The sequence below is a fragment of the Lipotes vexillifer genome, unplaced genomic scaffold (assembly GCF_000442215.2).
Source record: "Lipotes vexillifer unplaced genomic scaffold, Lipotes_vexillifer_v1.1 scaffold231, whole genome shotgun sequence".
Classification (NCBI taxonomy): Eukaryota; Metazoa; Chordata; class Mammalia; order Artiodactyla; family Lipotidae; genus Lipotes; species Lipotes vexillifer.
Window position 1 is genome coordinate 5,622,553 of NW_006791822.1, and position 27,024 is coordinate 5,649,576.

A 27,024-nucleotide genomic window follows, 5' to 3' on the forward strand; every position below is an offset into this window, starting at 1 on the left:
TATATATATATTATATAAAATATTCTACATGACTTTTTTTTAAATCTAGAAAATGTAATGGCTCTCTGTAACATGAATATATCAACTTAAAAGAATTAATTATCTTAATACACATGAAGCAAAATCTAAATTTTAACCAAGTGTCAAGGGCATATAACAAATGGACCAGTGAACTAAAGTTTCTGTTGTTTCATCTGAATTCTTTAGTTAATGTTTCATTTGTCCCAGACATTCTGTAACTGCATATATATAGATATACATATAACACACATATAAACACATATATAAATATATATTTATTTACACAACCACACATACTCCAATGAAATTGTTTGCTCATTAATTTTATCTTCAATACATGTAGCAGCAGGCTTTACTCAGAACTATGACTGAAGTAGCATAAAACTTAATAATATTCAGATCTTTATTACTTTAGAAATTGTGCCTGCTTCAAATTCATGTTATCTTAGTTGTGTATCATTTATTGACAGCTAACTGCTGCAATTTGCTTACATATGAAAACATACTATTCATATTTCACATTTTATACAAAATTGAAATTTACTCAAAATGGATAATAGACCTAATGTAAGAGTTAAGTTATAAAGACTATACAAATTTAAGCAGCAAAAATAGGAGAAAATCTTTTAGTTCTTGGGTTAGGCATAGAGTTTTATAAGCAAAAGCAAAATAATCCATTAAAAAAACCCAAAATAATATATTGGACTTCCTCAAATTCAAAGCTTTTGCATCTCTAAAGAGATAAGAAAGACATAGAAAACAAGCTTCAGAGAGGGAGAAAATGTTTGCAAATAATATATCTGACAATGGATGAAAAATAAGCAAATTAAGAAAATGTTTGATATCATTAGTAATTAAGAAAGAACAAATTAAAACCACAACATAAAAGCACTACACACACACACAAAGCACTACACACACACTATATGGCTAAAGTAAAAAAGACTGATGATAGCAAGAGTTAACAGGGATTTGTAGAAACTGGAACCCTCATACATTGCTGTAAAATGGAACAACCTTGGAAAACAATTTGGTAAATTCTTGTAAAGTTTAACATACACTTAGATGTCAGCAAGCAATTCTACTCTGAGGCATTATGCTCAGAAAGAAAGAAAAATGAAGCTGTAGTCCAAAATAAAACTAGTACACAAATGTTCATATTAGCTTTTCTTGTTAAGAGTCAAAACCTAAAAATAATCGAGATGTTCATCAATAGGTACATAGATAAACAACATGGGGTATACCTGTATGACTGAATATTATTCAGCAACAAAAGAAATGAACTACTGCTACATTCAAGAACATGGGTGAATATTAAAAAAAAAAAAAGTATGCTGAGTGAAAGAAGCCAGCAGAAAAGAATACAGACTGTATGACTATAGTTATATAAAATTTGAGCAAATGGAAATTAACCTATAGGGATGAATGTGGAGGAATACATGGATTATAAAGGGGCTTAAAGAAAGTTTGGAGCTGATGAAAAGTTTTGTCATCTGAATTGATGATTGTTTCATGAGTATACACATATATCAAAACATCAAATTATACACTTTAAACAGTATTTTATTGTATAGAAGGATTTTTATCATTTTCAACCCCTTTTTACAGCAAAGTAAACAATGTAGTATAGAATTTATAATGTAGGAATAAAATGTAATGTGTATAGAAATAAAATGTAAGACAAGAACAAAAGGACAGGAGAGCAAAATGGAAGTATATTGTTTGCCATATCACACTATTGATGCTAATAGAAGTTATAGCCAACAAATTTTCCTAATATAAAGTGTCATGGAGTTTGTATTCATAAATAGTAACAATTACAATTATTTTCTACATTGTTTCTTTAACAAACAAAAATTAATTTACCTATAGATAGATTTTATTTAGAGTAGGACAAATGGTTGAGCTATATAATATTTAAATAAGCATCCAAAACACAGATTGAGGAAAGGAGGATACGAGAAAGAGAGGTTATCAATAATTATCAACAATTAATATGTGTGATGTGTGTGTCTCTGTGTGTGGTGAGTGTATGTGTGTAATTACAGTTGATATGTTAAGCATTCATTCTCAGTCCTGAAACTTTTGGGGGAAAATAGCTAACTTTAACTAACATAATTATTTCTGAGTTTATATTAATAAATATAATAATAATAAATATAATAATAATAACTACTTCTGGTTTATATTAATTTCCAGAAAATATTTTTGTTTGCATCTCCATGGCTTAAAGCAATCTATTTTGATCTCCATTTTTGTTTAATTCACATTAAAAATATAACCACATAATATAGAAATTTACATTTTGACATTTAATGTTAACATAATAAAAATGATGGACTGATGGTGTCTACATCACTTGTATACAATTAAAAAATTATAGAATTATTCGTAATTTGTCTGGAATTATGATCATTATCCCTTTTTTAGGATGTTCTATGAATGTGTCTATTTGCAAAATAGCTATGTCTTTGTATCTTTATAAAAGCATACGTACTCTGCTATTTCATAACCCCTGAGCATTTGTGACTGACTTTTTGTCCATGGATTTTACAAAATCCTAACAATGTAAGATCTAATATTATTGAGCACTAAGAATGCTGCACTCATTATTTCATTTAGTCATTAAAATAACTTGATGAGGAAGAGAACGTGCTCCTTTTGCTAGGGAGAATGCTCATGTTGCGTGTGGATAAGTTATTTCCCCAAAATCCCTTTTCTGATAAATGCATGGATGACTTGAAAGCCTGTGCCTTTACACATTAAGGTATACTACATCCCTACACTGACATGTTCTTTTATTTTTCTAGCCTTATTGTCCTTTTTTTTTTCACTTCTAGAACTTAATATTTCTTTTATTTAAAAAAAATAGTTTGAACTACAATTGATAAAAACAATTTATTGAATACTATTGCTAGGACAGTAAATTTATTGATCATATATATGCATATATATACATATATAACATATATATAATTAGTATATAGATTTTGCTTTTATGAAATTATTTATTTGCAGTATAATTAATGTTTTATCAGTAAGTAGCAAAGTGATGGAGACACTAGTTGGCTAATAATTGAAATATTTGCACCCAATAGTCATAAATTGATTTTTACTTACTCTTTTAAAAATTTAATTTAAATTTAATGTCCATGTCAGCTTACCCCTGGGATTCTGAAAATCCCATAACCATATGAAATATAATTTCATTGTTCTTCAGGAACCCTTCAGCAATCCTCATATTACTTCTTGGATTTATGAATTAAGATGAGCTCTATGTCAACTCATATCAAGACATTGCATTTAAGTCCAGTAAACAGAATTGAAGAGAGAATAAGATGGTACTTAAAAAGAGCTATTACACATTTGTATATCATCATTTTAATAACTGATAGTATTAATTAAATTGATATAGTTTTATTCTCAGGAAACATAAGAATGCTCAGAGACCCTGTAACGTAACATCTGTCTGGTGTAGTTTTTAATCATTTCTTCCATTTAAGACCTAAATCTTGCTTACATTTGGAAGACTTGATAATGATGTATTTGTTAGGCATAGAGCAAAGTATTCAGATATAAGTTGCTTGACATTCATTATTCAATATTGAAAGGGATTCTGGAGCTGAGAGGAGCCTAGAAATACAAAGTTTTAGTAGAAAAAACTATTAATCTTACTGTAGATTTTAGAGTTTTGCCTTGTGATGATTTTTCCCAACTGACAAACTACTTATACCCAGGAGGCTTGATTAGAACTTTAATTAACTCAATCTGGAAGCTCAATGACCTCTAATTAAATTAAAGTTTGTTTCTTCTGGCAGCAAAATAATGAACTTACTCAAATGAGTTTCACAGCTATTCAAAATCAAAACATATTAGAAGCTAATAATGAAGTATGTCAACAGGTATACAACAAACTAGAAAAGAAGCAAGTTCCCCTCTACTTATTAAAATTATGAGGGTTAAACATTTGATTAGTATAAATGAAGCAAACTGTAAACATCCGTATGTAGTTAATATGAATAAATGAAATGTATCTTTGCAAAAGCACATCAGGAAATCATAAAAATTGTAATTATTTTTCTGAATGGTTTCCCTCAAAATCAATTGAGTTTGCTAATGCCTGAAACACCTTTATAAGTGCTATTTTTGAATTGCCTACAAAATCAGTATATCACATTTGAAAATCGGAAAATCGACTATGTATAATCATGCTATGTCCTTTATTAGTAGGATTTAAACATAAATGTATATGTATGAATAAAATGCTATGTTCTCTGATGGATCTATTACTCACATCTAATAATATGAAAACCTCTAATAAACCAATATGTAAAATAATATCAGAGAGAAATAATGCCAGCCTCTATCCATTAAATAAAATGTTTTGTCTTATGGCTTATGACCTTAAATATATTCTTTATTATAAATATTTTTATTTATACTCATTAATTAAGAAATTACTGAGGATAGTGTATTTTTCAAATACTTTAATATTTTCATCTGCTTTATTTGGGTTTTGACTTTAAAAATCACATGTGAATATTTAAGCAAAATATAAAACAAAGAAATATATTTTAAAAGTTTATCTCTTAACGCCACAATCCAGATACATTGTCCTTTTATTTAATATTTTAAATGCTTAGTTTTATTTACAGAAATTTTTCTTTTAGTAAGATTCTTATGAGGGGAGATACACATTTTATATGTACATGAGTGAGTTTGAAAAAAGCATGTCTATACATGTTGTATTATGCAATAAAATATTTCCATCTTTCAGAAATTTATCTAGCTCTTCAATGATTGGTCATGTGTGTAAAAGAATCTACAAAAATTCTTGTATTGGCCCAAGCAGGTCACTTGGGCATTTTCATAGCCCTATGCCTTATGATGAGTAACAAGCCCATTGTGCAATTAATCATTAGAATGGTCTATGTCTGTGGCTTGATACACCAACAAATTGTAATATGCTGGCAAAATACAAACGCTAATAACACCAGTTCATGCCATTTTTTTCCCATGTAACTGACTAACTTGAATGAAGTAAATATTTGTTTGCATAGCCAAGGAAATATGGATTTAACACTTAGAAGAGTAAAATACAGCATCTTGAGGCCACATGCCCATATATAATTCATTAATTTGGTCCCAGATTTATATCTTGTATATGTTTATCTCACTTAAGTTTATCACCACTAGTTATTTTCACTATTCAGAAATACTGTGAAATTTTGTTTAATACTTCTTCATTCTAAAAATCCAATCATCAAAAAGGTAAAAGGGCCTTAACTTCTCTCATATCCCTTGGCATCTCCCCATTCATATTGGAACTGCTTTAATTTTGGCCCCCATCATTTCTCACATGGACAAATATCTGCTTCTAGTCTCACTCATTTCTATTCAGACCTCTCCAGTTCTTTGAGAGTGATCATTATAAAGCACAAATTCAGTTATAGCATTTTTAGAAAGAAATCTTTCAATAAATTCCCATCATAAAGTATAATCTTCTCAGCATGGCCTATATAATCTGTCCACCACCAGTCTCTCCACCATTATTTCTTGCATCTCTCCTATGGTCTCAGCATTTGAATGATGTATCATTACCTCAAATGCAGGTGTCTCTATAAAGGCTTTCTACTTGTAGTTTATTTTTGCATTTGCTATTTCTGTAGAAATTATCTTCAGTCCCACTACCTCTAGAATAGTGTTGAGTAATGATATAGGAAGAGTTTATATGAATCAGTTAAGTTTGACATCAAAAGAAGAACAATGTGTTTAAAATAGAAGACTTTTTAGGAACATCATAGAACCTGTAAGAGTTTTTAGATCCACGACCCCCACCAAAACATATACACAAGTTGTACTTATTATTCGTAGATCATGAGGTTTTAAACTGTACTATTTTACACTTTACAGTTCATAAATGAACTTGTGAATTCACATGGTATGGTTTTTATTATTGAAATAGGTATTTCAGGTTACAATATAATTCAATTTTTTTTACATGTCATTGCAAAACAGTTAAAAGATAGTCAAGACATGGCAGCTTACTCTTCACTTTCTACATTTATCCATTATGTTTTTTCTGATTACATGTTTATGTCCCTAACATTTTTTTTGATATTGTAATTTATTTTTTTTAATTGGAGTAAAATTGCTTTACGATGTTGTGTGAGTTTCTGCTGTACATTGAAGTGAATCAGCTATATGTATACATATATCCCCTCCCTCTGAGACCTCCCTCCCACCTCCCCTGATCCCACCCATATGACCCTTGAATCTTATGTTTTCTTTGGAAAACAAGATTATCCAAATAGACATATGTTACAATTCACGGTTAAAAGCACTGAAGCTTAACCACTATATGCGCTTCCATATGATTTAGGAAGTAGACTTCTCTTTATTACTTTCCTTCTCATGCAGTCTTTAAAGAACTTTGACAAGGAGAATTCCATATCTGTTTCATAAAAAGGGCACAGAAATTTGTCAACCCAGGAACAGGCATTAGCGTTAGAATATGCTTTAATCCAAGCTATAAGGCCTAGGACAAATGAACTTTTCTAAGTTACCATGTTCTCACCTATAAAATGTAGAAAGTTAATAATACCTACTCATTTTGAGGAAACAAAGCCCAAGCCAAGCAGTGCAATAGAAAGTTTAATGTGGGGAACTATTTTTTAAGTGTTTGAAATGGGTAAAAAGACATAATGTGACAGTGAGGCAACACTTTGACCAGCCATAGCAAGAAGCCAATGCCCTAAGTAGAGCTGTGGGGTAGAAGAGAAGGTGAAGGTTCCCTGTCTCTACATCTTGTCATTGTCAACACTTGATATCTTTTGTCTATTTAATATTCACTCTAACAGATGTGATATCTCCCTGTGGTATTAACTTGCATTTCCCTGATGATTAGTGATGTTGAGCATTTTTTCATGTACCCATTAGCCATTTGTATTTCTTCTTTGGAAGAATGTCTATTCTGTTCCTTTGACCATTTTTAATTGAATTATAGCTAGCAACACTGTATTACATACTTGAAACTTGCTAAGAGACTAGACCTTAAATGTTTCATCACAAAAAGAAAAAAGAGAGAAGGTGAGGAACAGAGCCCAGGAGTCAGAAGCTGTTTGTCAAGAGCTCGAACTCTGGAGAGGATGTCACTGTCAGAACCAGTGCCTGCAGCAGAAAGAAGGGGGAGAGAAACCCAATCTTTTCACCTCCTGCACTCTAATTTCCTGCAAGTGCTCTCAGAGGCAAAACTTCTCCAGAAGCCACTTGGCGAGTGCTGGGAAAATATGCTTTAGAGTTGTATCCTCTGTAATACAGATTACAACAAGGGAACATGTAGGCGATGGATTTGAGCAGAAAAACAGGCACACGACGAGCACAGCAGGATGTTCAAAATTTCATGCAACCATTTTCTTAATGACAGGCATTCACTTTCTTTCCTTTTGCCACTCTGAACAAAGCTAGATTAAATATGTTTCCATTTATGTGCTTTTTCTTTCAATTCTATGTTAATGTTTCAGAGATGAGGACTTTGGGGATCACAGGATATATTTCCTTTTCAAAATTTAATAGGTATAGATTTTCAAGCATCTGTCATAATTTACTTTTACTCTAGCAATGCCAACAATATTATATATTATCGCTTTAAAAATATTTTTCAAAGTATTTAAAGTAGTATTAAATTAATGCTATGGTTTTCATTTTATCTGAACTTCTCAGAAAGTTAAATATGTTTTCATAAGTTTTATGACCACTTAAAAGTGAATCCGCTAAGAATTGTTCATTTTTCTTTTGGCTTCCAGCCTTTGTATCATCAGTGTATAAGGACTCAATTAACCCTTTATCTCTTATATGTATATTATTATTTTCCCAACATTTCTTGCCTTTTTAGGCTATTTTGACCATATCCAAATATTAACTGTATTATTCAATATATTAATTGTTTTATACTCTGGGCCTTTTGTCTAGAAATGTTTACCCAGTTTTTAATTTAATATTTTAAATATTTTCTTAGGAATTTTACTATATAGAGTTAATTTTCAAGATATTTGTATAGTAAGAAAAATAGTCAGTTTACAATTATTTTTAAAGGTTTTTAGAGTTTTGTCAGTTATTTTTAATATAACCTTTATTTCCCTCTAAATTAAAATATCACCTATCTCATACATTATATGTTCAAATACCTAGGCATTTATTATTAGGTATTCTCTACTGTTTTGATTATCTGTCTATACATCTGTTAATCTCATTGTTTTAAAAGGTTTATGTAGGCATAAGTAACATAGTATAACATTCAATGATTTTTCTATTATACATGGTGTCATGAAACCCTCAACACAATATATATTAGAATATTTCCAACTGCCCAAAATGAATTTGTATTTCCTTTTGCAATCAACCCCTGTTCCTAGCACCAGTCACAGGGAGCTACTAATCTGCTTGCTATCTCTATAAAATTGACTTTTCAGGATATATCATATATATGGAATTATACAATGTGTAGTTTTTGTGTCTAGCATCTTTCACTTAGCACAATGTTTGTTTTTTTTTTTATTTTATTTTTATTTTTGCGGTACGCGGGCCTCTCACTGCTGTGGCCTCTCCCGTCGCGGAGCACAGGCTCCGGACGCGCAGGCCCAGCGGCCATGGCCCACGGGCCCAGCCGCTCCGCGGCACGTGGGATCCTCCCGGACCGGGGCACGAACCCGCGCCCCCTGCATCGGCAGGCGGACCGGCAACCACTGCGCCACCAGGGAAACCCAGCACAATGTTTTTGAGATTCATCCATTTTGCAGCTTCTTTCAGTACTTTAAAAAATTTTAATATTGCCGAATGGTATCACATTTTACGTATATACCATCTTTTATTTATCCACTCACCACTAAATAGACGTTTGGATTGTTTAAAAATATTAGTTATTATGAATATCACATTAGTTAAATTAGTGTACAACTCTTTGTGTGCACATGAGTTTTGATTTCTCATAGGTAGACTCCTAGGAGTGGAATAGCTGGATCTTAGGGTAAGTTTATATTTCACTTTTTAAGAAACTGCCAAAATATTTTCCAGAACTGGTGTCATTTTACATTTCCTCCAGTATTGTAGGAGGGTTCCAGTTTCTTCACATCCTGGCCAATACTATTATCTGTCTTTTTAATATTGCCGTTCTACAGAGAGTGAAGTAGTGTCTCATTATGGTTTTAAGTTGTAATATATCTAATTACTAAAAATGCTAAGCTTCTTTCCATATGCTTATTAGTCATTCAAATTTATTTGGTGAAATGTTAATGCAAATATCTCGCAAATTTTTATTTGATCTTTTTTTTATGATTTGAGTTGGATACAGTCCTTTAATAGATATGATTTTCAGGTCAGTGACTTGTCTTCTCGTTCCTCTAATTGTGTCTATTAAGGCATATACTTTTTAAATTTAGATGAATAACAATTGATCAAAATTCCTTTTATGAGTTAAGAACTATTTGCTTAACCCAAGTTACAAAGATTTCTTCCTATGAGTTATTCTAGAATTTCTAAAGTTATAGCTTTTACATTTAGGTATTTTATCCATTTTTAGTTAATATTTATGTATGATGTGAGGTAAAGGTCTAAATTATATTTTATGTATTTACTTATTTAAATATATGATGTCCAACTGACCCACAAAACTCTACCATTTGTGAAATAACTATCTTTCCCACATTGAATTGCCTCAGCAACTGTGTCAAAAGTCAACTGGCCATCATTTTGGTTTTAGGATCAGATTGTAGATTTCTGCAAAAAATAACTCTGCTGAAATTTTAATAGGGATTGTGTAGACTCTATCAATTTGGGGAAAATTTCATCTTAACAATATTAAGTATCCCAGTTTTTGAATATGCAATGTCTCTCTATTCTATTTGTTTAGATTAGAGGTTGGCAAACTATGGCTTACTATCAATTTTGTTATGTGTTTTTGTATATTTAATGCTTAAAATGATTACTTACATACTTTTATAATAACCTTGATTTCACTTCTTGGCTGGAAAACTCTTCAGTTTGTTTTCTCAGGACTTTAAGACAATATTTGCTTAAACTGGATTTAGATCTTCCTTAATTTCTTTCATAAATGCTTTGGGGGTTACTCTTTATAAGACTTGCTCACATTTGTTAAAGTTTTCTTAAGTATTTTATTTTTGGATGCTATTGTGCACTGAAAAGTTTTTTTTAATAGATTTTTTATCGTGTAAGCAGCTTTTGGCAGGAAAGAGCTCTTTTCAGGAGGTTCCTTTTGTCTTGTCACTAACCTTAAATTAGGCGCCACCATGCTCTACTCATCTCCAGCCCAAGCACACCTTTCCAAGCTTTTGATCATATAATACGTTGCCCAACCTCTTGGTTCTTTCTGTAGCTCAAAAGAGGAGAAATGATGAATAAGTAATTAACTGATGACCAGATCTCTTCCTAGCTTCCCCTTCAGTAATCTCATGAACAAACCGCGTGAACAAGACAGTATCTAAGGAAAGATCACAAGAAGTCAACAAGCCAGCAGCGCAGTGGGGGATGCAACTGCTCTGATCCTCTATCTCAGTGATTAACTGAGATTACTTCTCTTTTTCCCTTTAAAAACTTTCATGGCTGAGCAGAATCTTTGAAGATGATTTTTGGGGGACACCGAGTCCACCATCTTCCCAGATCACTGGTATTCTGATTAAAAGGAACTTTCTTTTCTACCAGCATTTGCCTCTCCCTCGGGTATGGATATGAGTGGCAAGTAGCCGGACCTCAGCTTGGTAACAATTGTTCAGTGCTAGTGTATAGTAATGCAAATGGTTTTGTAGACTGATTTTGTATCCTGAAACTTTGGTGAACTTTTTCTTAGTTTTAGTAGGTTTATTTATTTATTTATTTTTCGTGTGTGGGGGATTGATTCCTTAGTATATTCTACATGCAGGATGAGGTTGTCAGTAAATAAGAGTTTTATTTTTCCTTTCTAATACGGATGTTTTAAAATTCTTTTTTTCTTTTCTTTTGCTTTTTGTTTGTTTTGTTTAATTGCACTTAGTGGAACATTCAGTACAACGTTGAACTGAGTGGAGAGAGAAAATATCTTTACCATGTTCTCTATTTTAGCAGAAAGCATTTAATCTTTGATCAGTTAGTATGGTATTATCTGTAGGCTTTACACAGGTGATCATTATTAGCTATCTTGAACTTATTTATACTTATTTCTTTGAAGTCTTTGTCTGCTAATTCTAATATTAGGGCTTCTTTCAAGTAGTTTCTGTAAACTATTGATACTTCTTTCTTTCATATGTCACCCTGTATTTCTTCTTTGAATTATCATATTATTTTGTTCAAAATTGAACATTTTAGATAATATAGCAACTATGGATTCAGATATCCTCTGGGGTGGTGGTGGTTGTTGTTTGTGTGCTTGTGTTTTGTTGTAGTGATTTCCCTCATTTAATTCTGTAATGTCTGTCTCCAGCATAGCTTGTAGTGAGCCAATGACTGACCAGAGTTTGTGTTCAAACACTGTGAGCCAGTAAGGTTTCCACCCATTTCTGATAGATCTGTTCATGGATCAGGGAATGCACTCAAAGTTCAGACTGTTGACAAATCTGCACAACCTTTACTCTTTGCTGAGATCCTTCCTGTGCTGAACCTCTGCATGCATGGGCTTCACACTGAGTCTGGGATATGTGAATAGCTAGAGCCCTGTGCTAGGCTGAATAGTCCACCCAAAGATCCCCATGTTCTAATCCCTCAGAATCTGCTAATATGTTAACTTACATGGTAAAGAGAACTTTGCAGATGTGATCAAGTTAAGGATCTTGAAATGGGGAGATTATCCTGGATTGTCCAGGTGGGTCCAATGTCATCACATAGATCCCTGAGAAGAGGGATCTTGAAATGGGGAGATTATCCTGGATTGTCCAGGTGGGTCCAATGTCATCACATAGATCCTTAGAAGAGGGAGGCAGGAGGGTCAGAGTCAAAGAGAAGAACACAATGTGACAGGAGAAACAGATTGGAGTGATACCACCCCAAGCCAAGGAATGCCCAGGACATTTATAAGCCAGAAGACCTAAGGAATGAATTTTCTGCGGAGCTTCTGAAAGGAACTAACCTAGTAACACCATGACATTAGCCTAAGAGACAGATTTTGGACTTACGACCTTCAGAACAAATAAGACAATATATTTTTGTTATTTTAAGACCTGTGTTTGTGGTAATTTGTTACAGCAGAAATAGGAAACCAATACTGACCATTTCTGTTCTCTCCTGTCCTTGGATGTACTTTGGCACATGTGCACAGCTTCTCAGATCACTAGAGACATGTGGGGGTTATCAGGGTCAACTATAGCTACCATATTCCCTGGATATTATCAAATGGTAATTACAGATATTTAATAGTATGTTTTAATCTTCAGTAATGTAAATTCAACATATTACTCATATGTGTTATTAAGCATTGACTTTGACAGACATATATTTATCTACATGATTTTTAGATAAATTATTTTTTGACTATTATGATATATATATATGGGCATATTTTGGTTACAGTAATTTTCCTAGTAATTGTCAGTCTGTTATATAACAGAATACCATAAACTGTGGGGCTTATAACAAAAAATATATATGTATATATATATTTTTAATCATAGTTCTGTAGGCTGGGAAGTCCAACATGCAGATTCACTGTTTGGTGAGAACCTACTTTTAGTCCATAGATGACTGTCTTTTCACTGTACTCTCACATGGTAGAGTGGGCAGGGAGCTTTCTTGGATCTCTTTTATAAGGGTACTGATCCCATTTATGAGGGCTCTACTCTCATGACCTAATCACTTCCCAAAGGGCCACTTCTAAATTCCATCATTTTGGGCATTGGGTTTCAATATATCAGTTTTAGGAGGTTTCAGTTTATAGCAGTAATGCTTCAAAATAGCACTATATGCCCATGTAGTCAAAACCTAAAGCAGTTCCAATATATTAAAGTAAATAAAATCACTTATCTTTGAAAGTACCAAATAATTCAGCAAACAACTGTTCTACTGACTTTGTTTTCAACCAATATAATTTAAAGGACTTTCCTGTATATAGATTTATTAATGATATGGTCAGTAGATATGCCATCTAGAGAACTAAAAATCAAAAAGAATGATACTTTAAAAAAGCCTATATGGATATAAATATATATTGATCATTGTAGAAGAAATTGTACTGTTAACTCTTCAAATGGGTTACAGTTTGTTAATGAATAGACAAAGTTAGGAAAAGCTCTTAGTAAAAGCAAATTAGACTAAATTTTAGTAACTAAGATTCTTTGAGAGCTTTAGAGAAAGGTTTTATCTTTAACACATACTTGACATATAAGGAGAGAAAACATTTAGTAGTCAAACTGTGAGATTAAGGGAGAGAAGAGTAAAACATAATATGAAGAGACACAGTTTTGTCATTCAATTTTACTATAAAAATCATAGACTTGGGCCCTTTTCTTCTGTACTTTTACCCTTTATCTACATGAAATTATTTAACCCCATGGTTTTAAGAAACATCCATGTAATACTGGCTCCCAAATTAATTTCCATCCCACCCTTCTTGAGGTTCAAATCAGACTGTCTAGGTCATTCATGTATAGATGCCCATGGTAAGAGCCTCTGATGAGACCAACTGGAAAAAATCTGCTAATCCAGTCTGCACCATCCAGACTGCCACAACTGCTGCCTGGGCCAAACATCACACTGGGCATAGAAAAACATATACCATTATATCCTGGGCACAAATTAAAGGACTCCATGTTTCGATACAAAGTCTACAATTGAATACCAGATTGGGACTACTGCCAAAATTTAACCTGTTTGTCTCATGATGGATAAACCCACATTACATATGGCACTGCCCCCAACCTCTTCTAGAAGATAAACTATGGAAGGCCTTTGTTCCCTCTCAGGGCTTTTTTTTTTTTTTTTTTTTTTTTTTTTGCGGTACGTGGGCCTCTCACTGTTGTGGCCTCTCCCGTTGCGGAGCACAGGCTCCGGACGCGCAGGCTCAGCGGCCATGTCTCACGGGCCCACCCCCTCCGCGGCATGTGGGATCTTCCCAGACCGGGGCACAAACCCGTGTCCCCTGCATCGGCAGGCGGACTCTCAACCACTGTGCCACCAAGGAAGCCCGCTCTCAGGGCTATTAATGGTGCCTCACCTCTGCTGACTTTTTTTCATGTTATGATGTTGCTAATCCAAACCAATTGGCCAATTTCTGTCACAAACATATGACCACTGAAACTAATCTCTGTCATCTGTTTGTTTTCCCAGACCATTTGCAGCCTGACGTGGTATGCCTATTATCGCAAAAGACACTCAGCAATGGGCCACAGCGAAGATCTAATATGAACCCACCACAATCCCTACTATCCACAAGCACTTGGTATCTCTGAGAGTTTGATCTCCTCAAAAATCAACTCGAAAGAACTTCTAGCCTTTCTACCCTCACCTCTTTCTCTTCCACACACCTCACTAATGACATTTTTATTTCAATTAATGTGGCTGTCCCAGAAAGTAATCATCTCCTTTCAGGTAATGAACAGAATGAAAGAGATAGGGGATAACACACTTCGAAAATTCAGGGTGTTATGCTAGCCATTGCTGGGCATAATGCACTTTTCTTTCCCCCAACTTAAACCCATGGCCACACTGCTGGGCCAAAAGGAAGCACAGAGGATTTAAATTTCATTCTGGATACATTTTCTAAAATGCAGTTATAATGCAGTTATAATATGAAGTTATAACTGCATATTAATATAACTGCATATTAATGCAGTTATAATAACTTTGCACTTGCCTCATCTACCTGAAAAGTCTGGGTGTAAATAGGTGATTGAAATTACAGGTAATTCATGAGAAACACAGATTTTGTGGTGGTAAATGGTGTAAAAGTAAATAAAAATCGAACATGGTAAAGAAATAATTTCCCTGTTGAAAATGAGATCAACCTTCTTTTCTTAGGGACTTTTTTAGAAAATATGTGAATTGTAAGTTATTTCTCTGTCTCTTTGCAATGTATGTAAACCTTTTTAAAAGCTAAGTCAGGCTCTTGCCAGCTTTAAGGCTCAGAAAGTCTTTTCTCAAGGGCCTATTCACCATCTCTTTCAAATACAATCATTAAAGAAGCTAGACTCCCTATCTTCCAGTTTCTGTGGGAGGATAGGAGCCTAACTTCTTCAGGTGCCTGCCTCCAAAATGCAAAACTATCTCCTATCACAAAGATACCAAAAGTTTATTTTTCCTTTGGATAAAGTCAATTAGCTAACATAGATGGTCACCCCAGTTACCAAGTAAAGTTAAGATGAGCTGTGTGTGATAAATGGTGCTGTTGATTCCTCTTACATATGCATTCTCAAGATCAACAATAACTAGTTCAAGTAGTAGGACTTGTATCTGCTTGGTATACAAAATGGTGAGATTTATTTGTCTTTGAAAATTTTTAGCAGATTGCCTGTGATGTGCATCACATTCTGGTTTAATGCTTATTCAATAATAAAACTATTTCTTTCTCTTCTACCTTTGTAAAGACATTTTCTGTTTGGGAAGGAGATTTTAATTTTTATTATATTTTCCAAACAATGGAGATAAAAATTCTGGCAACTAGGGAGGAAAGAACATGCTATGCCCCAGGTGGTAAGGGAGTGAGAGAGTGACATTCATAATCTCTTTTGGAATGGCTGCTGAAGCCTTTCTCACAAAGGAAAACACAATGATGTCTCTTTCTCAAACCATTATAAGCATCTTAAATTTAATGGAGTGCTGGTCTGTTATTCTTTCCAGATGGCTTTAACAATGATTCAATCACTATTCCTCTTAACTTTACCAAGAAGTGTATCGAAAATAGCAGCAAATAGTGTCAAATTCTGCACCTCTAACACAAAGCACTTGTCAATAGCACCAGGTGTCTTCCCTATCCCCACTTACTGTTTCTCAATCACTTTGTAGGGTGGACAAATGCCCTTTGGCTGGTGGTATGGACAAATAGAACAGATTTGACTGATTTCAGTCAGGTAGTTCTAAACACAAGAACCAAGCTCAATAGTCTGACGTACATTGAGAATCCTAAGTCTCACCATCTGGCTCGGAGGCCACACTGGATACACTGGCATAACATGCCTTCCAACAGATGTAGCTCTCATTGTGGGTCCTCATGAGTTATACATAAAAATATCTTTCCAATGGCACTGTGTATGTACATGGGACTTTACATTATGTGTTGAAGCCAGGCATTAACTTCTCTTCAAAACATTGGGCCTTAAACACTATGGGTGGTCATAAGAGACCTTAACTGTTTAAGAAATCCAGTGAATCATGTAATACTAACATGGTTATGGCATTAACTCTAAAATTAGGCCACCCTTCTGTACCTGGATTAACGTCTCAGGTCCAAGGGAAGAGTCAATAGAGAAACTTAAGGTTAAAGCTATCTGGCTTTCTAAGCTAAATCCTGATGTTTTATGGGATTTGTTCAGCTGGTTGGATCTGGGACACTGGGTTGCACTGCCGTGGTCAAAAGTGCAAGTAGGTTTCATCCTCAGCCACTTGAAGCCAGGTTGAGAGTACCTTTAATTAAATATTGTTGGTCAGATTATCAACGTGTCTGAGGGAGAAGTACACTCATAGGAAAATTTGTCAGAAACCAAGACGGCACAGAAGTGAGGGTAGATATTATTGGGAAAATCCCCCAGGGATCTCTGGCATGTCTGTACATCTTGCAAACAAAGGCACTCCTGCTCTTTTGTTCTGGATTACCTTTCAAATATAGTTTTATAAAGGGCAGATTTGTTTACTATCTAGTATAGTAAATATAAGTCTCCTTCTGGGAAAATGGTCAGGCAAATTTGTTGCAGCACATTATGAACATTTGGGTTCATTAAGCCCAGGGTTCCTCAACTGTGATGTTAAGTCCACTGCACATATAGCATCTATCTGGGCTCCTCTGCATCACCTCATGGAGGACTTGGTGGTAAGGAGACCCAACAGGAACATGACACTCAGATTACTTGCTATGCCATGAGTAATACAATTCTTGTCTCCAATCTAAGAGTCTCCTGTATTCTTCCAGCATTCATCAAACTGTTGCAAGTTTACCTTCTTTAGACTGAAGTAGGGCGAAATCTGAGACCCTTCACAATTCCCACCAATTCTCCAATGGTAAGCTTATAAATCCTAATAAATGTTCTACAGAGGAAGATTTTAAATGCTATATTGAAAATATTATATTTCATTACTTAGGCAGGAAAGCATCACTGCCTATTTCTAATATGGGAACTAATCAACTTCGAGTTGTGCTTTCAGAAGATTCATGTACTAATGGTAACTAGAAGGATATGGAAAAAAAAATGAGACTTGGGCTTCCCTGGTGGCGCAGTGGTTGAGAGTCCACCTGCCGATGCAGGGGATGTGGATTTGTGCCCTGGTCCGGGAGGATCCCACATGCCGCGGAGCGGCTGGGCCCATGAGCTGTGGCCGCTGAGCCTGCATGTCTGGAGCCTGTGCTCTGCAGTGGGAGAGGCCACAACAATGAGAGGCCTGCATACCGCAAAAAAAAAAAAAAAATGAGACTTGCCTCATGGATGACTGTTAGAAGACATTTGCTGTAATCCAGGATAGAGTTAACAGTGGTCAATAAAAACCATAGTCCTAAACAGAAGGAGCTCCTCTTCCATTTTACTTTACCTTTTGTTATATAAAACATGATTTAATGAGATGAATAACTGATATTGAAATGATGTGTTTGTGGGTTCGTTCATAGTTAGTTCAAATTCCTGATAAAACATGATGGCTCTTTACATACATTAGAATGATTGATATAGCTGACTCAATTAGCTGAAGCATTTCATTACAAAATTTAAATGTAAATATATCATTTTCAAAAGTTAGATTTGCATCTGTTGTTTTGAATATTTTACACCTCTTGGAATAAGTTCATGCTATCAGATACAGTACATATTCTGAATTCAGTTGACTGTTATCTTTATTAAATCCAACTATGACTAAATAGTCAAAGATATGATCCACTATACCCCCCCCAATAAATCATTACAATCAGTCACAGATAAAACTCACATGCTCTAATATCTTTGAGTAGTCACCTAGTTTCAACTTATTGGTAAAGGGAGTAAAATAAAAGGTGTTTTGTGGAAGAAAAACTGAGAATATCAAAAATAGATGAAATACAACTATGATTAAAGAATAATAAACTTTAGCAGTAGGAGTTATAATAATATCTATAGAATCAGTAATTTATTTCTTGTGTGTTTTCACTACATGAAAAACATATTGTACATCAGTAAAAATACATCAAAAAAACCTGATGTGGTTATATTGTATTTTTAAATCTGTTTTACTAGGCTTTTGGAGAAATAGTTCAATTGAGTCATGATAAACTTTTTTTGCTCCTCAAAGTTTCTCTATTTTTTTTTCATTATAAGGAACAATGCTTCCTTACTCCCTAATATATAGTATTGGATAGTATGCCTCATATTTATGAAAAAAATCTGTAAACTAGGAATAGAGGGAAACAATCTCAACTTGATAAAGACTACAAAAATCCTAGAGTTAACACCATACTCAATGTTGAGAAACTCAGACGTTTCCCACTAAGATCAGGTAAAAAGTAAGGATGTTTACTTTCCCTGCTCCTTTTCAACAATAAGCTGAAAGTCCTTTCTAATGCAATAAGGCAAGAAAATAAAGTTATAGAGATTGGGAAGAAAGGATAGGACTGTCTTTGTCTACAAATGACATAATTATGTACATAGAAAATCTGAAAAAATTGACAGAAAAACTCCTGGAACTAATATGCAATTATAACGAGGTTGCAGGATACAAGATTAATATACAGAGGTCTATATCTCTTGCACCCATGGCTGCCAGCTTTCCTGCACATTTGGTGTCACCAGGCCTCCCACGATCCAAGCAGTCATACCACCTCTGTGCCCTGTCCTCTACAGGGCAGACCCAAGAGCCCCAAGACAGCCTCAGGACCAGACTCCTGTGTGTGGACCACACACAGAGGTGGGGATAAAACCAAAGCTGAACCCCAGGGATGGGGCAACTAAGGAAGAAGATCAAAAATCTTTCCATCAGCTCTACAAGCTGTGGATTAAATTCCCGCGATCAGCTAGGTAGACCCTGTGTCTATGGAATATCTGAGTAGACAATGAATGTTCCCACAAATGAAAACAGTTTAGCTCTGGCAGCTGTGGAACGTGGGGGCAAGCACATGCAGGAATTGGGCCAGATCAGAGTCTGAGGGGTCCCTACAGGGCCCACAGCAGGTCCAGAGACCAGCCCAGATGCAGAGGAGAGCCTCTTGGGGAGGTGGAGGTGGGTTGTAGCTTATGGCATGTGCGAGGACACTTATAGGGGAGTCCGCAGAGAAACATAATTATTACTATTAATTTTATTATGTTTTGATTCATTCTGTTGTTGGTTCTGCCTTTTGTTTTTTGTCTTTTTTCTTTCTTTTTTGTTTGCTGTTTTAGTATTTTTTAATTTAGTTTTTTGGGATCTCTATGTTTTAAAATGTATTTTTAATTTTTTTGATATATTACTATTTTTACTTTCCTTTTCTGTTGTTGTGTTCTTTTCCTTTATTTTTTTCTTCTTTTTCTTTAATATATATACATTTTTGTATTTCCATTTCTACTTTGCTTTTCTGTTGTCCTGTGTTTTTTCCCTTTTTATTTTATTATTGATTTTAATCAGTTTTAATTGGTTTGTTCTGTTTTCTTGCTTTATTCTGCAGTTGGCACACTGCTTTGGTTTTGTTTTTAGGTTATGTACTTTTGTTAGTTTCAATCCTAATTGTTTGATTTCGTTTTTGGGTTCTTATGTTGTCTGGTTGTTCTCTTGCTTTTTGTTTTATTTGGTTCTCTTTTTGTTTCTTTTTTGCGTGTGCATGTTTCCTTGTTTCTATTTTTGTTTGTTTGATTTTACTTTTTACCATTTGCCTGGTGTTTTGTTAGATTTTTTTTTTTTTAATCCCCTTTACTGCTGGGATGAGTGACTTGTGGGGTGTCAGATCCTCAACTGGAAGTCGGGCCTGAGGCTCTGGGGTGGGAGCACCAAGTCCAGGATGCTGGACCACTAGAGAATTCCTGGCCCCAGGGAAGATTAACTGCTGAGAGCTATCACAGAGGCCTCTATCTGAATCCAAGACCTGGCTCCACCCAACTGCCAGCAGATCCCAGCACTGGACACCTCACATCAAACAAGACAGGAACACAAAACCACCCATCAGCACACAGACTACCTAAAGTCATACTAAGCTCACAGACACCCCAAAACACACCACCGGACATGGCCCTACTCATCAGTGGGAAAAGACTCAGCTGCACCCACCAGTAATCAGGCATTAGTCCCTCCCATCAGGAAGCCTACACAAGACACTGGACCAACCCCACCACCAGGACAGAGAAAAGAAGCAAAAGGAATTATGACCCTGAAGCCTGGGGAAAGGAGACCTCAAATACTGTAAATTAGACAAAATGAGAAGACAGAGAAATATCTTGCAAGCAAAGGATCAAGATAAAAACCCGCAAGACCAAATAAATGAAGAGGAAATAGATAAACTACCCGAAAAAGAATTCAGAGTAATGATAGTAAAGTTGATCCAAAATCTTGGAAATAGAATAGAGAAAATAAAACAAATGTTTAACAAGGACCTAGAAGAACTAAAGAGCAAACAAACAGTAAGGAACAAAACAATAACTGAAATTAAGAACACTCTAAAAGGAATCAACAGCAGAATAACTGAGGCAGGAGAACGGATAAGTGAGCAGGAAAACAGAATGGTGGAAATAACTGCTGCAGAGCAGAATAAAGAAAAAAAGAATGAAAAGAATTGAGGACAGTCTCAGAGCCCTCTGGGACAACATTGAGTGCAACATTCAAATTATAGGCATCCCAGAAGAAGAATATTAGAGTTGAAAACTTCCCCAACATGGGAAAGGAAATAGTCAAGTCCAGGAAGCACAGAGTCCCATACGGGATAAACCCAAGGAGAAATATGCTGAGATACATATTAATCAAACTAACAAAAATTAAACACAAATAAAAAAATTAAAAGCAGCAAGGGAAAAGCAACAAACACCACACAAGGGAATCCCCATAAGGTTATGAGCTGACCTTTCAGCAGAAACTCTACAGGCCAGAAGGGAGTGGTAGGACATATTTCAAGTGATGAAAGGGAAAAAAACTACAACCAAGTTTACTCTACCCAGGAAGGATCTCATTCAGATTCAATGAAGAAATCAAAAGCTTTACAGACAAGCAAAAGTTAAGAGAATTCAGCACCACCAAACCAGCTTTTCAGCAAATGCTAAAGGAACCTCTCTAGGCAGGAAACAAAAGAGAAGGAAAAGACATACAAAAACAAACCCAAAACAATTAAGAAAATGGTAATAGGAGCATACATATCAACAATTACCATAAATGTAAATGGATTAAATGCCCCCACCAAAAGACACAGTCTGGCTGAATGGATACAAAAACAATACCCATATGTATCCTGTCTACAAGAGACCCACTTCAGATCCAGGGACACACACAGACAAAGTGAAGGGATGGAAAAAGATATGCCATGCAAACGGAAATCAAAAGAAAGCTGGAGTAGCAATACGCAAATCAGACAAAATAGACTTTAAAATAAAGACTATTATAAGAGACAAAGAAGGACACTACATAATAACCAAGGGATCAATCCAAAAGAAAATATAACAACTGTAAATATCTATGCACCCAACATAGGAGCACCTCAATACATAAGGCAAATGCTAACAGCCATAAAAGGGGAAATTGACACTAACCCAATAATAGTAGGGGACTTTAACACCCCACTTATACCAATGGATAGATCATCCAAACAGAAAATAAATAAGGAAGCACAAGCTTTAAATGACACATTAGAACTGATGGACTTAATTGATATTTATAGGACATTCCATCCCAAAACAACAGAATACACTTTCTTCTCAAGTGCACATAGAACATTCTCCAGGTCACATCTTGGGTCATGAATCAAGCCTCAAAAAATTGAAGAAAATTGAAATCGTATCAAGCATCTTTTCTGACCACAATGCTGAGATTAGGTATCAATTACAGGAAAAGAACTGTAAAAACTGCAAACACATGGAGGCTAAACAATATGCTACTAAACAACCAAGAGATCACTGAAGAAATCAAACAGGAAATCAAAAAATATCTAGAAATAAATGACAATGAAAACATGATGACCCAAAACCTATACATGCAGCAAAAGCAGTCCTGAGAGGGAAATTTATAGCAATACAATCCTACCTCAAGAAACAAGAAACATCTCAAATAAACAACTTAACTTCATACCTAAAGCAATGAGACAAATAAGAACAAAAAAACCCCCCTAAAGTTAGCAGAAGGAAAGAAATCATAAAGATCAGATCAGAAATAAATGAAAAAGAAATGAAGGAAACAATAGCAAATATCAATAAAACTAAAAGCTGGTTCTTTGAGAATAAAAACAAAATTGATATACCATTAGCCAGAGTCATCAAGAAAAAAAGGGAGAAGATTCAAATCAATAGAATTAGAAATGAAAAAGGAGAAGTAACAACTGACACTGCAGAAATACAAAGGATCATGAGAGATTACTACAAGCAACTCTATGCCAATAAAATGGACAACCTGGAAGAAATGGAGAAATTCTTAGAAAAGTACAACCTTTCAAGACTGAACCAGGAAGAAATAGAAAATATGAACAGACCAATCACAAGAACTGAAATTAAAGCTGTGATCAAAAATCCTCCAGAAAACAAAAGCCCAGGGCCAGATGGCTTAACAGGTGAATTCTATTAAATATTTAGAGAAGAGCTAACATCGATCCTTCTCAAACTCTTCCAAAATATAGCAGAGCAAGGAACACTCTGAAACCCATTCTATGAGTCAACAATCACCCTGATACCAAAACCAAAGTTGTCACAAAAAAAGAAAATTACAGGCCAATATCACTGATGAATATAGATGTAAAAATCTGTAACAAAATACTAGCAAACAGAATCCAACAGAACATTAAAAGGATCATACACCATGATCACATGGGGTTTATCCAAGGAATGCAAGGATTCTTCAGTATACTCAAATCAAACAATGTGATACACCATATCAACAAACTGAAGGATGAAAACCATATGATAATCTCAAGAGATGCAGAAAAAGCTTTTGACAAAATTCAACACCGATTTATGATAAAAACTCTCCAGAAAGTGGGCATAGAGGGAACCTACCTCAACATAATAAAAGCCATATATGACAAATCCACAGCCAACATCGTTCTCAAGGGTGAAAAACTGAAACCATTTCCTCTAAGATAAGGAACAAGACAAGGTTGTCCACTTTCACCACTGTTATTCAACATAGTTTTGGAACTTTCAGCCATGGCAATCAGAGAAGAAAAAGAAATAAAAGGAATCCAAATCAGAAAAGAAGAAGTAAAACTGTCACTGTTTGCAGATGACATGGTACTATGCATAGAAAATCCTAAAGATGCCACCAGAAAACTACTAGAGCTAATCAATGAATTTGGTAAAGTAGAAGGATACAGAATTAATGCACAGAAATCTCTTGCATTCCTAAACACTAATGATGAAAAATCTGAAAGTGAAATTAAGGAAACACTCCCATTTACCACTGCAAGAAAAAGAATAAAATACCTAGGAATAAACCTACTTAAGGAGACAAAACAGCTGTATGCAGAAAACTATAAGACACTGATGAAAGAAATTAAAGATGATACAAACAGTTGGAGATATATACCATGTTCTTGGATTTGAAGAATCAACATTGTGAAAATGACTCTACTACCCAAAGCAATCTACAGATTCAATGTAAACCCTATAAAACTACCAATGGCATTTTCACAGAACTAGAACAAAAAATTTCACAATTTGTATGGAAACACAAAAGACCCCGAATGGCCAAAGCAATCTTGAGAAAGAAAAACGGAGCTGGAGGAATCAGGCTCCTTGACTTCACACTATACTACAAAGCTTCACACTATACTACAAAGCTACATTAAGCAAGACATGGTACTAGCACAAAACAGAAATATAGCACAAAAAAACAGAAACTAGCACAAAAACAGAAATATAGATCAATGGAACAAGATAGAAAGCTCAGAGATAAATCCATGCACATATGGTCACCTTATCTTTGACAAAGCAGGCAACAATATACAATGGAGAAAAGACAGCCTCTTCAATAAGTGGTGCTGGGAAAACTGGACAGCTACAGGTAAAAGAATGAAATTAGAACACTTCCCAACACCGTACACAAAAATAAACTCAAAATGGATTAAAGACCTAAATGTAAGTCCAGACACTACAAAACTCTTAGAGGAAAACATAGACAGAACAGTTATGGCATATATCGCAGCAAGATCCTTTTTGACTCACTTCCTAGAGAAATGGAAATAAAAACAAAAATAAACAAATGGGACCTAATGGGACTTAAAAGCTTTTGCATAGCAAAGGAAACCATAAACAAGATGAAAAGACAACCCTCAGAATGGGAGAAAATATTTGCAAACAAAGCAACTGACAAAGGATTAATCTCCAAAATATACAAGCAGCTCATACAGCTCATTATCAGAAAAACAAACAACCCAATCCAAAAATGGGCGCAATTCCTAAATAGATATTTCTCCAAAAAAACACATACCGATTGCCAACTAACATATGAAAGAATGCTCAACATCACTAATCATTAGAGAAATGCAAAGCAAAACTACAGTGGGGTATCACCTCACCTGGGTCAGAATGGCCATCATCAAAAAATCTACAAAAAATAAATGCTGGAGGGTGTGGATAAAGGGAACCCTCCTGCACTGTTGGTGGGAATATAAATTGATAGAGCCACTATGAAGAATAGTATGGAGGTTCCTTGAAAAACTAAAAATAGAACTACCATATGACCCAGCAATCCCACTACTGGGCATATACCCTGAAAAAACCATAATTCAAAAAGATACATGTACCGCAATGTTCATTTCAGCACTTTTTACAATAGTCAGGACATGGAAGCAACCGAAATGTCCATCGACAGATGAATGGATAAAGAAGATGTGGCATATATATATACAATGGAATAGTATTCAGCCATAAAAAGGAATAAAATTGAGTTATTTGTAATGAGGTGGATGGACCCAGAGTCTGTCATACAGCATGAAGTCAGAAAGACAAAAACAAGTACCATATGCTAATGCATATATGACATAGAGAATGGACTTGAGGACAAAGGGAGGTGGAAGGGGAAACTGGGACGAAGTGAGAGAGTAGCATTGACATATATACACTACCAAATGTAAAACAGATAGCTAGTGGGAAGCAGCTGCATAGCACAGGGAGATCAGCTCGATGCTTTGTGATGACCTAGAGGGGTGGGATAGGCAGGGTGGGAGGGAGGCTCAACAGGGAGCAGATATGGTGATATATGTATACATATAGCTGATTCTCTTTGTTGTACAGCAGAAACTAACACAACATTGTAAAGCAATTATACTCCAATAAAGAGATAAAAAAAGTTTAATATACAAAAGTCAATTGCTTTCCTATATACCAGCAATGAACAAATGGAATTTGAAATAAAAAACAATTTTATTTACATTAGCGCTTTCAAAAATGAAATACTTATGTATAAATACTACAAAATATATACAAGATCTACATGTAAGGAAAACTATAAAACTTTGATGAACAAGATGAAATAAGAACTAAATGAATGGAGAGATATTCTATGATCAAGAATAGGAAAACAATATTGTCAAGATGTAAGTTCTTCCCAACTTGATCTACAGATTCAATGCAATCCCAGTAAAAATCCCAGCAATTTATTTTATGAAGACTTACAAAATGACTCTAAGATTTATATGGAAAGGCAAAAAAACCTGTATAGCCAAGACAATATTAAAGCAGAAGAACAAAATAGGAGGACTGATGACACCTGGCTTCAGGACTTGCTATAAAGCTACAGGTATCAGATATAATGATATTGATGAAAGAACAGAGAAATATATCAATACAACAGAATAGAAATCACAGAAATAGTCTCTTATAACTAAATGATCTTCGATAAAGGAGCAAAGATAGCCTCTTTAACAAACGGTGCTAAAATAACTGGACATGCACATGCAAAAAAAAAAAAAGAAAGAAAGAGAAAAAGAAAAGTGAATCTAGATAGAGATCTTACACTCTTCACAAAAATTAACTCAAAACAGTTCACAGACCTAAACGTAAAACACAAAATTATAAAACTCCTGGAAGATAACATAAAACAAAACTTAGATGACTCTGAGTATGGCAACATTTTATTTACAACACCAAAGACATGATCAATGAAGGAAATAACTGATAAGCTGAAATTCATTAAAATTAAAGTCTTCTGTTCTGTGAATGACAATGTCAGGAGGATGGGAAGATAAGCCACAGACTGGGAGAAAATATTTGCAAAAGACATATCTCATAAAAACCTGTTACCTAACATATACAAAAAACCCTTGAAACTCAACAATAAGAAAGCAGAGAATCCATTTGAAAAATCGGAAAAAGATCTTAACAGACACCTCACCAAAGAAAATATACAGGTGGCAAATAAACATATGAAAAGATGCTCAACATCATATGTCATTAGGAAAATGTAAATTTAAAAAAGAAATGAGATACCACTATATGTACCTATTAGAATGGCCAAAAACACTGACAACATCAAATGCTGATGAGGATGTGGAACCAAGGAAACTATCATATATTGCTGGTAAGAATGCAAAATTGTTTCCATTGTGGAAGACAATTTGATAGTTACAAAACTCAACATGTCTTACTCCATGATCCAGTAACCATGCTTCTTGGTACTTATCCAAAGCAGATGAAAACTTATGTTCACAAGAGAACTTGAACATGGTTTACAGCATATTCATAGCAATTATAATTATAT